The sequence below is a fragment of the Siphateles boraxobius genome, unplaced genomic scaffold (assembly GCF_051911475.1).
Source record: "Siphateles boraxobius isolate OS27281-9 unplaced genomic scaffold, OSU_SipBor_1 2, whole genome shotgun sequence".
NCBI lineage: Eukaryota > Metazoa > Chordata > Actinopteri > Cypriniformes > Leuciscidae > Siphateles > Siphateles boraxobius.
In genome coordinates, this window is record NW_027508810.1 from 10,418,951 (window position 1) to 10,431,521 (window position 12,571).

Consider the following 12,571-nt stretch of genomic DNA (forward strand, 5'->3'; position numbering starts at 1 on the left):
TGGTTTGTTTATTTTATGTTTTGTCCTATTAAAGCACTTCTTGATCTGCACTTGAATCCACGGAATTATTCCCGGTCCCTCCGTGACAGAATGTTGTTCCAGGATAAATAAAATATGTGACCCTGGATCACGTCTAACTCTGCAAAATCATGACGTACTAAGCTCTTACTGGAGCTTCAATCCTACTTTTCTTTGTAAAAAAAACTTCTCCATATAAATCACATTGAATACAAATTCCTATGAAATCGCCACTTTGTAAAATAGTTAAGTTTTCTCATGAGACAGAGTTGGTCTAATAGCATGATATCAAGCATAGCGTAGTTCTGGCAGGTCACATCAGTCAAGCGCACGTTAGCTGACTATAGGAAACCGACGCCTATCTCAGCATCCCTATATAAGGTCTATTCAGTATTATCAGCAGCTTCATCGCATTGCAGGAGCTAAGTACCCTCCTCCATCCCCAGCTCTTCCTCTTGTCCACAGTCAGGACTTGACTTTCTGATATATTGATTTATGTTACATTAAATTATTGTCACTAAGAACATGAATAATATCTGCATTAATGTTGGTTCTGTTCTGTTACCCTAAAGGGGGTTATCACTGCTCTTCCTGCTCTTATCCATGCTAGGCTGCATGGATGGGCTAGGAGTTCTTGGCCAGAACAGAACCATACTGCCAATCGGAACTGTATGCTTAATGTCAGTCGTCTTTGACAGAATGTTGTTTAAATTGCTAGTAAAGTTTAAAATGGTTAAGTTGTTGGCCCTACAGAGGATAAAGTGAGTACAGAAGATATGGATGCAGAGGCCTATAATAATGGCACCTAATATTACATTAAACACATAAATAAATGAAATATCTATAACCTTTTATTGCACAAAACTATCAATCTCGTAGGCTCCTATAAACATCAGCACTAAACTAGAATGATGTGTCTCAGTGTAACCTGAGCACTTATACCCACAAGGCTCTCTCTGCTCCCTGTTCAAAAGTTTATCATTAGATCAAAAATGTTGTGAGTGTGAAACGTCTAGTTCACGATATCCAACTGTTTAGACCTTTTGTGCTGCAACTATTTATTGAAGCATTCATCTGACTGCTATGTTGTGACAGACGCCCGGGAGCGAGCAATCAACAGCAAGTCATAAAAAAAAAAATCTCTCAGTAACACCTCACTAATAAACCTGTGGATTGTGCATAATAACGGGAACATTGATCACAGCGGGCGATTTGATGCCTGTCAGTGTCTTTCCATTTAAAGGAGGTGAATTTGTACAAAGGCACTGCTTTGATGGTCATGGTGGTAGTGCTTTAAATTAAATGAATTAAAAAACAAAGTTCCCTGAGAGTGTTTTACCATGCTGACTATTAGTACAACCCATTACCAGTGTGCAAACACGCTTTAAGGTCAGGACGATATGAAAATTCACCTAATCTGTTTTCTATGTGCATGTTTAACTTGTTTTAATCTCACTCATTTGATTAATCGACCATCCTGGCCCATCTCGACTTTCTATCCTAGTTTGTCTAGCATTTTATGGCACATTGAGCAATCTGAATATATAGAGCATCTTTGTTGTCAGTAATAGTGCCGGATGCGGTCGATTCCATGTAAATACAAATATAAATGGAATGAAATAGGAACTTGAACTGTAATACACAAACAGCTCAGTTAGAAAAGGCCAGCAGTCTGAATATTGCACTGCATGTAAACGTAGCCGGCTTCTCTGTAACTTCAAATAGAGGGCTTTTGCTGTTTGACAGTGTAAGTGCCAGTTTAAGGCGAACAAACAACATAGCCGGAGTCTGTGCTGAAGCCTTATAGTACGGTGATCACCGGGGGGCTTATGTATTTTCTCAAGAGTCTCAGCAGGATCTTTGGGATTATGACTAGTTCCAACTGCTCCTACGAAGTATGTTTTTTTTTGTTTTGTTTTTTTGTTTTTTTACGGATAGCCACAGTGGTGGGATCTTTAGACTTGGAGAAATATGTGATTGTTTTGATCTTTGTTTTTATTTTATTTTTTCCTGCAATGAAACTTACTGCGAGTCCCTCCTCAAGGTCGGCATCATGCACGGACAGGTCTTCTTTTGTCAGCCATTGACCAGGAAGTGGAGTTTCTGTCTTTGGCTGGATCCTGAGGGAAATAATCTCTTGAATTAGATGTCAGGTAATTTTCTCAACAAGAGCCAGTCAATATTTCGGTAAGGGGGCCTCAGAGTCCGAAGGTCTTTTCTACTTGTTTGTTTTTCTTCCTTTCTCTGTTTGGTGTGTGTGTTTGTCACAGCGGGTTAAATCCATTGTCTGATTCTTGCCTTTAATTTTTCTCATGTAGAGCTATTGTCTTCTGCGCTATCATGGAGACCGTCTCCTGCATAGACTGCAACATAATTAACATTTTTAACATGAAACCATTTAAATGGCATCTCAGTAGGGCAGGCCCTTTATTTATAATATTGTGTAGAGAAAAACAATCATTTATACACAATCATTTTGTTTTGAGAACAAAAAACATAGTGTTTCACTGCTGAGTTGGACTGCGTTTCTCAGCTGAACTGCTCAGCACGAGCCACAGAGGATCCATTTGCTTGCATGTCACACAAATCAGTTTTTGGTTTGCACTGTGATGTCTGATACATTTAAAATTTGTCCTCATATTTGTACCTTGGTGAATCAATGTCAGGAATATTCAACATGCTACATGGTATCTGGAGTTTTTTTTAAGCATTAGATAAAATTGGTGGCAGTTAATTTTAGTAGAAGGTGTAGGCAGTGGCGGCCTAATGCATTCGGGGGCCCGTTTCAATAACTAATATGGGGCCCTACTCATATAAAACATAAACATAATAGAGCAGAAAAATCAAGGATTCCTTTTGGTTTGCATCAATGGTATATTATTTTATTACGTGCACTTTCAGCTTAAAGAACAGGCAGCTCAACATAGAAGTTATCCAACCTTATTTGATTAAAATTATATAAAATTATACAGCGTTTTATGTTGGAATAAGCATCGCCCTTCCACGGACAACTAATTTGGAGCATGTTCCATAAATGGAACATAAATACAATGATGGGCTCCGCGTCTGTGGACAGCTGAGCTCACTGGGCGGCGGCGTAGATTTCACCTGAGCCCTTTTTAGAAATCCACCCTTCTGTGTTTGAGTGCTGAGAATGCCCTGATAAGTTCATCTTTGTCCAGTGATTTTGTAATCTCGTCTGGACCAAAGAAAGAGGTCACTTTTGGTAGACTGAATAAAGCGTTTCTTTTATTGTCCAATATCTTTTTCGTTTTTCGGCACCACTGGCATATGTAAGCTACGTTTCATTTTCCTCTAAAAATTATTTTCCGGCTCAAAATAACATTTTAACTAGCAAAAAAGGCAAATTTATAAACAAATAAACTACAGGTATTATGCTTCAAATCACTTAAGCCGTTCTCGGGGAGGTAAATGTCGCCATGGTAACTGCGAGTTTGACCAATCAGAGACCTCAGTGTTATGCTTAGGATTGTGGGTAGTGTAGTATTTCCATAGACAGTAAAAGAGTATTTCTCCAGAAGATCGCAAATAAAACACGTTTTCCTTAAAACAATGTTGATTTCATACTGACTTGTGATTTTTATTGGAGCAGAAACTTTCGTTTCACAATCTCGTAGCTTGTGGTCAGTCTACCTCGGATGGTTTAGACATTATGGCTGAAAATCAATATCCTATGGAGAAAATTAATGGGATTTTTGCCTGTGTTTTGGGGGCCCCCTTGGAGGGCGGGGCCCGTTTCAATTGAAACGGTTGAAACATAGGTAAGGCCGCCTATGGGTGTAGGTTATTTGTATGCTTTGATTAAAATATCATATGTCGCTTACATCAGCAAGGGCCAGATTTATAATTCAGTCTATTATTTGTATAATTATTTCAAAATTAATCATTTTAAAATATGACCAATTTGTATCGTGTAATTTGTTATTTACTCACCAGTGCCTATTTTACTAGCATTTGCTGCGAGGCAAGTGTTGTTATTTTTACTCTGATTTCAACATTTCTTAAAGAAATATTAAAATAACTCATACAATTAAAAACACAAAACAAACAAATGCAGTTTATACAAATATTTCAATTAATTATAACAACAATAATACATACATACAAACTCAAATTAATATTGAATTATTAAGATATCTGTTATTATATTTTAAATATAAATCTACAGTCATATTATAATCATTAAATCACAATATTCCTCTCTTTTCATTTTCACTTCCATGCAAATGCTTATCCTGGTTGTCAACCTTGGTTCTAAGACAAAATATTTCTTATTTTTCAGATAACAGCTCATTTTCAATTTTACTTCAACACAGTGCAACTTCTATGCTAGACAAAAATGAAGAATGATTCAGTCCTTTGAGCGCTTGCCAGGCGCACCTTTATCTTTATAACAATCCATTGCAAGCATCCTCATTTCTTTTGGATCGGAGGTTAAAGTTCCTTCCCTATCGGTCAGTCACTTTAACGTAGGTCATGACTGACCAATAGGAATCTCGCTAGAGAGGCCAATCTACTTCGAGTGAAACTAAAACAAGCCAATACACATTGGCGTGCAATCATTTGCAACAGCTGTATTTAACAAGCAGCTGGTGCGATTGCACACTAGCTTTTTGCTTCGGAGCCAAACACTTCGATGCCTCTGCTAAGTCAGTTGAAACTGATCTACGAGCCTTCTGGACATCTCCTTTCCGGTGCTGGGCACGACAGCACGGCAGCGCGAACAGTTTGCTTTCTCTCTCTTTCTCTTTCTTTTTCTTTCTTTTTTGTTTTAAAACTGAGGAAGAAAAAAGCTGTTTTAACAGCTGGTGAGGTGCGCTTCAGAGTGCTCAAAAGCTGTTATAACAGCTGGTAAGACCTCCAGCGAGAGAGATCCAGCGCACAGACGGGTGCACATTCCCGTCTATGATCGCTGTGGCTGTTCCCCTGCGAGCTTTAGCACCAGTGAGAGTAGTCCCGAAAAGAGCTTACACAGATAGTTTGCGTCTTTTTCAAGATGACGTTCTATCTGTGTGTTTCTGGATGCGGTCGTTACCTGGGGTCGCGGGATGGTCACGATCGCTGCCTCGTGTGTCTGGGCCTCGAACACGCACAGGCAGCGTTCATGGATGAGTCATGTACCCATTGTGGGAAGATGACCATCTCGGAGCTACGGTCGAGACTCTTGTTCCTGCAAGGGGGCGGAGTCCCCGTGCCTACGCCTCATTCCATCCCCCCTTCGCGTGTTGCTTCGGGCGGTGACACGGGTGACCTAAGGGTTACGGTGAGCGCGCTTCCTTTGGGGAACCAACCCCCTAGGAACCCTCACCCCTCTCACGCTCCGCAACCAGTTGAGCTGCCAACGGAGCGTGCTGGAGCATCCTCGAGATGTGTACCAGTCGTTTCGTTCGGCGCTCCCTGCGACGACCAGATGTCGATCGCTGCTTCGAAGGGTGGGTCAGACCTCTCCGCGGACGACGGCTCGGAGCCGCTGCCTCCTTCGGGTGTGTCAGCAGTGCCCGAGTCGGACCCGGAGATGATGGCCATGCTTTCCCGGGCCGCCAACAGGATTGGGCTCGTGTGGAACCCTCCACCGTGTCCCGAGCCCTCGAGGTTTGGACGATTGGTATCTCGGCGTGGCGCACGCTGGTTCTCAGCAACCCACCCCTGTGCCTTTCTTCCCGGAGGTGCATGAGGAGCTCACAGGGACGTGGACGCCACCTTTTACTGCCAGAAACCGTCTCGGTGGCTCCTCCTCCCTCACCACCCTTGATGGCGGGGCAGCTAAGGGATACACGCGTATCCCGGCAGTGGAACGGGCCGTTGCTATGCAACTGTGCCCTAACTCCACTTGGCGTGGAGAACCGTGTCTTCCTTCCCGGGCCTGTAAGTACTCGTCGGACCTGACCGGCAAGGCTTACAAGGCCTGTGGGGAAGCTGCCTCTGCCATGCACGCTATGGCGTTGTTGCAGGTACATCAGGCCAAGGCACTGGAGGACCTGCACGAGGGTGGTCATGATCCACAAGTTCTCCAAGAACTTAGTGACGCAACTGACCTCGCGCTTCGTGCGACGAAGGTCACTGCGCGGTCAGTGGGTCGTGCGATGTCCACACTAGTGGTCCAGGAATGCCATCTCTGGCTGTGTCTGGCTAACATGCGGGAGACCGACAAGATCAGGTTCATTAAGTCCCCCGTGTCCCAGACCGGCCTCTTCGGCGAAGCGTTTGAGAACTTCGCCTAGCAGTTCTCGGCTGTACAGAAGCAGAGTGAGGCCATCAGACACATCCTGCCGCGGCGGTCAGCTGCAGCCTCCACCCCACCGCCTGCGCCTCCTCGGTCTGCTCGTCGCCGTGAGCGTCCTCCTGCGTCTGCCCCTGCTCCCGCGCCGCAGCAGCAGCCTCCATCTAAACGGCGCCGTGGAGCCAGTCGCAAGCAGGGCGCCCCGCCCGTCCAGGCCCCCGCCAAGAAGGGCGGCAAAGCCAGCGGTAAGCGGCACTAGGACGGGCGACCCAGAGATGGAAGGGTCTGCTCTCCAGGAGACGATGACTGCATCGCTCCCTCCCCCGAAAGAGGGCCGGGGGTAAAATCCTTTGTTTCATTTTGTTTGAGTTCCGCGGTTGGCCTTAAAACCAGCGGTACCCAAATTTCAATAAAAAGGCAGTTTCTATCATCTCTGGGTCCGAAGAAGACCCGGAGAGCAGTGGGGGGTTGGAATCCTCACCACTCTCATCCGCCTCTTCTTTCGCCAGCCGGCAGCTGTGTACGGTCCGAGAACGCCACCGAGCCGCCTCCTGCACAGCACACTCAGACCCCGCTACGGGCCGCCTCCCAGAGAGAGCCTCCCGAGCCGCGTCCCTGTGTTCCACCTCGCTGCCCCACTCCGGGTACGCCTACGGTCCCTTTGGTCCCACTTGTACGGTCTCTGCGAGCCTGGTTAGCGCTCCCCAGTCCGTCTCGCTGGCTCATTCGAACCATCAGGCCTCGGCTATGCGATTCAGTTCGCCCGGCGTCCCCCCAAGTTTCGGGCCATCCACTCCACTACAGTGAGTGTAGCCGATGCCCATGTCTTGCGTGCGGAGATCGCAGTCCTACTGGTGAAGGATGCGATAGAGCCGGTCCCTCCAGCCGATATGAGGTCAGGGCACTACAGTCCCTACTTCATTGTACCCAAGAAAGGTGGTGGGTTACGACCGATCTTGGATCTGCGAGTTTTGAATCGGAGCCTCCACAAGCTACCGTTCAAAATGCTCACACAGAGACGCATTTTCGAATGCATCCGTCCCCAAGATTGGTTTGCAGCGATCGACCTGAAGGACGCATACTTTCATGTCTTGATTCTTCCTCGACACAGGCCATTCCTGCGCTTTACGTTCGAGGGCCGAGCATATCAGTACAAGGTCCTACCCTTCGGGCTGTCCCTGTCCCCCCGTGTCTTCACGAAAGTCACGGAGGGGGCGCTTGTTCCCATGAGAGAACAGGGCGTTCGCATTCTCAACTATCTCGACGACTGGCTTATACTAGCACACTCTCGAGATCAGCTATGCGAACACAGGGACCTAGTGCTCAGGCACCTCAGCCAGTTGGGTCTTCAGGTCAACTGGGAAAAGAGCAAACTCTCCCCTGTGCAGAGGATCTCTTATCTCGGTATGGAGTTGGATTCGGTCGCCTAGACAGTGCGCCTCACAGAGCAGCGTGCTCAGTCGGTGCTGAACTGCTTGAACACCTTCAAAGGCAGGACAGCGGTCCCACTGAAATTCTATCAGAGGCTCCTGGGGCATATGGCAGCAGCAGCAGCGGTAACCCCGCTTGGCCTGCTTCATATGAGACCGCTTCAGCACTGGCTTCACGGCCGAGTCCCGAGATGGGCGTGGCATCACGGCACTCACAGGGTGGCTATCACACCGGCGTGCCGCCAGACCTTCAGCCCGTGGTCTGACCCCTTGTTCCTGCGGGCAGGAGTCCCCTTGGAACAGGTGTCCAGGCATGCTGTGGTATTCACAGATGCCTCTGCCACCGTCTGGGGTGCCACGTACAACGGGCATGCAGTGTCAGGGGTGTGGACGGACCCCCAGCTGCATTGGCACATCAGTTGCCTCGAGTTGCTAGCAGTACATCTCGCTCTGAGCCGCTTGAAAAGGCTGCTACAGGGCAGGGACGTGCTGGTCCGTACGGACAACACTGCGACCGTTGCGTACATCAACCGACAAGGTGGTCTACGCTCCCGTCGTATGTCGCAACTCGCCCGCCATCTCCTCCTCTGGAATCAGAAGCATCTGAGGTCACTTCGAGCCATGTATGTCCCGGCTTGCTCAACCGTGTGGCCGACGAGCTATCACGAGCTGTGCTTTCGGGAGAATGGCGACTCCACCCCCAGGTTGTTCAGGTGATTTGGAGAGAGTTTGGGGAGGCTCAGGTAGACCTGTTTGCCTCCTCAGAGACCTCCCACTGCCAGCTGTTTTACTCCCTGACCGAGGGAACACTCGTTACGGATGCACTGGCACATAGCTGGCCCTTGGGCCTTCGCAAATATGCGTTTCCCCCAGTGAGCCTTCTTGCGCAGACACTGTGCAAAGTCAGGGAGGACGAGGAGCAGGTCCTTCTGGTGGCTCCCTCTTGGCCCACCCGGACTTGGTTCCCAGAACTCATACTCCTCATGACAGTCCCTCCCTGGCCCATTCCTCTGAGGAAGGATCTTCTGACTCAGAGACGGGGCACCCTATGGCACCCTCGTCCAGACCTCTGGAAACTCCATGTCTGGTCCCTAGACGGTACGCGGAGGTTTTAGGTGACTTACCCCCTGAGGTACTTAACACCATCACTTCGGCACGGGCGCCGTCCACGAGACGTGTTTACGGCCTGAAGTGGAACCTGTTCGTCGAGTGGTGTTCTTCTCGCCGAGAAGACCCCCGAAGATGTTCGATAGGGTCTGTGCTTTCCTTCTTGCAGCAAGGGTTGGATCGAAGGCTGTCTCCCTCCACCCTCAAAGTACATGCTGCAGCTATTTCAGCTTATCACGACGACATAGATGGCAAAACAGTTGGAAAGCACGACCTGGTCGTCAGGTTTCTTAGGGGGGGCGAGACGATTAAATCCTCTTCGACCCCCCTCCATACCCTCTTGGGATCTTTCCCTGGTGCTTCGAGCACTTCAGGATGTTCCCTTTGTGCCTCTGCAGTCAGTAGACTTAAAGCTTCTTTCCATGAAGACTTTGCTGCTGGTTGCACTGGCCTCTGTCAAGAGGGTAGGAGACCTGCACGCATTTTCGGTCGACGAATCGTGCCTAGAGTTCGGGCCGGGTGACAGGCACGTGGTACCAAGACCCCGGCCTGGCTATGTGCCCAAGGTTCCTACCACTCCCTTCAAAGACCAGGTAGTGAACCTGCAAGCGCTGCCTTTGGAGGAGGCAGACCCAGCCCTGGCTTTGCTCTGTCCCGTTCGCGCTCTGCGTATGTACGTGGACAGAACTCAAAGTGTCAGGACCTCAGACCAGCTCTTTGTCTGTTACGGAGGCCAGCAGAAGGGAAAGGCTGTCTCCAAGCAGAGGATGGCCCACTGGATAGTGGATGCCATCGCCTTGGCTTACCAAGCACAAGGCGTGCCCTGCCCGCTCAGGTTGCATGCACACTCCACGAGAGGGATTGCATCCTCCTGGGCGCTGGCACGTGGCTCCTCACTAACAGATATCTGTAGAGCTGCGGGCTGGGCGACACCTAACACGTTCGCTAGATACCATAGCCTACGCGTAGAGCCGGTCTCCTCCCGTGTTCTCACCCTAGACGGGTAGAAGCACTGAGAGGCCTGGCTCTGTCGGCTTGCTGCACCCTACTGTGCACCCTTATTGCTCCAGAGTAAAACCTGTCGAGTCCCCCAAACCCTTATCCGCTGAATCCTTGAGACGATCTGGGCTGGGTTCCATATGTGTGACCCTACGGGGATCCCATATGTGTATATTCCACGTCTGCTCCTATCGGAAGCCAGTGTCTTTCCCTTGGGCTAAGTCACCCGTTATTTCATATTATTTTACAGCCTTCGGGCTAGTCCATATGTGTTTCCACATAACTCCTTGAAGAAGTGGCTTTCGCAGCGTTCATTCCTAAACAGAAAGGGCACGCTTTTCCAGTGTAATCCAATATCTCACTGTATGGGTTATCACGGAACAACAGTGTCAGACTCACTCTGTGTAAGCCTCCTCCTATCATCCTTCCAGGCAAGAAGGTGTAGAGGCTTGCACAGGGGCGCTGGATGGGGTGCAGCAGCTGTGGCGCTTTGGTAGGGATTCCTATTGGTCAGTCATGACCTACATTGTAGTGACTGACCGATAGGGAACGTCTCGGTTACATATGGTAACCCTCGTTCCCTGAGGGAGGAAACGGAGACGTAGGTCCCGTCGCCACATCTGCTGCCGCCCGCCGGGGCGGCCAGCTTTCTCAGGCTTGGCTCCTCAGCAAAAAACTAGTGTGCAATCGCACCAGCTGCTTGTTAAATACCCACACTGCGAGGCTGCACAGCTGTTGCAAATGATTGCACGCCAATGTGTATTGGCTTGTTTTAGTTTCACTCGAAATAGATTGGACTCTCTAGCGATATTCCTATTGGTCAGTCATGACCTACGTCTCCGTTCCCTCCCTCAGGGAACGAGGGTTACCATATGTAACCGAGACGATTTATAAATTTCATATATGAAAGCCCGTGCTTTAATGCTTGATTTTTACAGCCTAGCGGAACCATTTTTATTCCGCTAGCAAGTTTTCCAAACCTGAGTAATTCTCGTTCAGTTTCACAGCTAGGTATGAATGGTGGCACATTAGAAATTGTAACTTTCGTTGAAAGCGGTGAAATAACACAGAAAAACACCACTTCCCCACACTCCGCTCTCAATCAAACGACCAACCAAACTCTGCTCCTTCAAGAAGATCACAACGGCCTTATTCATTCGCGAGGCAGAAACTATATTTCAAATCCAATTTGCTCTCCCACCACGACAAGTAAAAAAAAAACAATATTAAACAAACGAAAGGGGGAAAAAACAGAAAGCAAAAATAAAAAAATATTTTAAAACAATTTCTCAATCAGTTGCTTTTCTCACCCGTGAAACGCTCAAGCACCCCACACTCCCGACATCCAACACACATTCGAGAGAGAGAGAGAGAGAGAGAGAGAGAGAGAGAGAGAGAGAGAGAGAGAGAGAGAGAGAGAGAGAGAGAGAGAGAGAGAGAGAGAGAGAGAGAGAGAGAGCTGGATAGCAGGGTAAGGAACTATGTGGACGTCAGTGGTAGAACAGTGATGGATGCGGTTGTCTGGTCTCATTGTAGTCGCAACACAGCATTTATGACAGCCAGAATGAACGAGCTCCTCGTGCTGAACAGCTCTTATACAGTACTCACACACTATGAATGCATTATTTTCCTTTTAATCACTTACTTCCATAAGCATAAATTCAGGTTCAATACCTATGGCATTTAATTAATAACAGGCCACTCAGATGTTTACCCATATTTGAGGAGATTTAAATTACAAAACAGTAGCTTATCTGAAAGTGCAGGTACAATACAGTGTGCAATTCTACTGCACAGCTTGGCTATAACACATGATATAGTTTCTAATGTCATCTGAAGATTTTAGTTTTAAATTGGCCAATTTTAAATTGAAAATTTAATGAAGTAATCAATCTGCAATGGTGTGGGACAGTGGTTAATGATCAGATAACTGGAAGGTTGTATTGTAGGTTCAAACACAACAAGAGGTGAATCTATCACCAGTGTGCACTTGAGCAAGACACTTCACCTCAGTTAAAGGTGTAGTCATGTTTTTTGTCATTTTTATAGGATAGGGAATTTCTTGTGGAGGCAGATTTCTGCATTCAGATTTCGCAATGGGTTCAAATTAGTCATGTGTAATTTGCAGATTCGCCACGTTGGCCAACAAAAAAGCTTCTTGATTTGAAAGTGACCTCAGTGAGTGTTGCTTCATACATCACTATTGACAATAGACATTTTTATTTTATTTTTGCTAATGTAATCTAACCCTAACAGTACTTTAATACAAAAGGTCTGAGGAATGTACACACTGCTGTTTTCCATACAGCGGAACATCTAGGTTACTTATGTAACACTCTTCCCTGAAGGAGGGAAAGGAGACGTTATGTCAGAAGCGAACTGACGAATTGGGCTCTCAGGTGAGATCCCAATTCGTCAGTTCATTTCTGACGTAACGTTGAACATGACAGACTGATAGGGAACAACGTAGTACAGCATATAGTCTGAAGCCACACGTTACATCTAGGTTGGCAAAAGTTTCTTTTCTTTAAACAAGACAGGCACATGAAAGGTCAATGATCAACATTTATGAATTGTGTGTATACATGTTCATTCAACAGAATCTTTGCTTGGAGATAATTGAAATATTGCCAAATGAAATATTTTGTAGGAATCTGGGTAATCTGAAACCTGTGTGGTGCATGTAGAGTTTAACAGGTCACACAAACCTTTTAAATACATTTGTCTTCGGGTTAAAGAAAACTGTAGAATGTTTTGGATGGCTACCTCTCAGTTT

The 12,571-nt window shown here is 47.1% G+C and overlaps 1 protein-coding gene across 1 annotated transcript in view; it reads left to right on the plus strand.

The window, feature by feature from the left end:
• Positions 1–12,571, plus strand: part of gfra4b (GDNF family receptor alpha 4b) — a 92,324-nt gene that overhangs the window by 20,235 nt on the left and 59,518 nt on the right. The window lies entirely within an intron of this gene.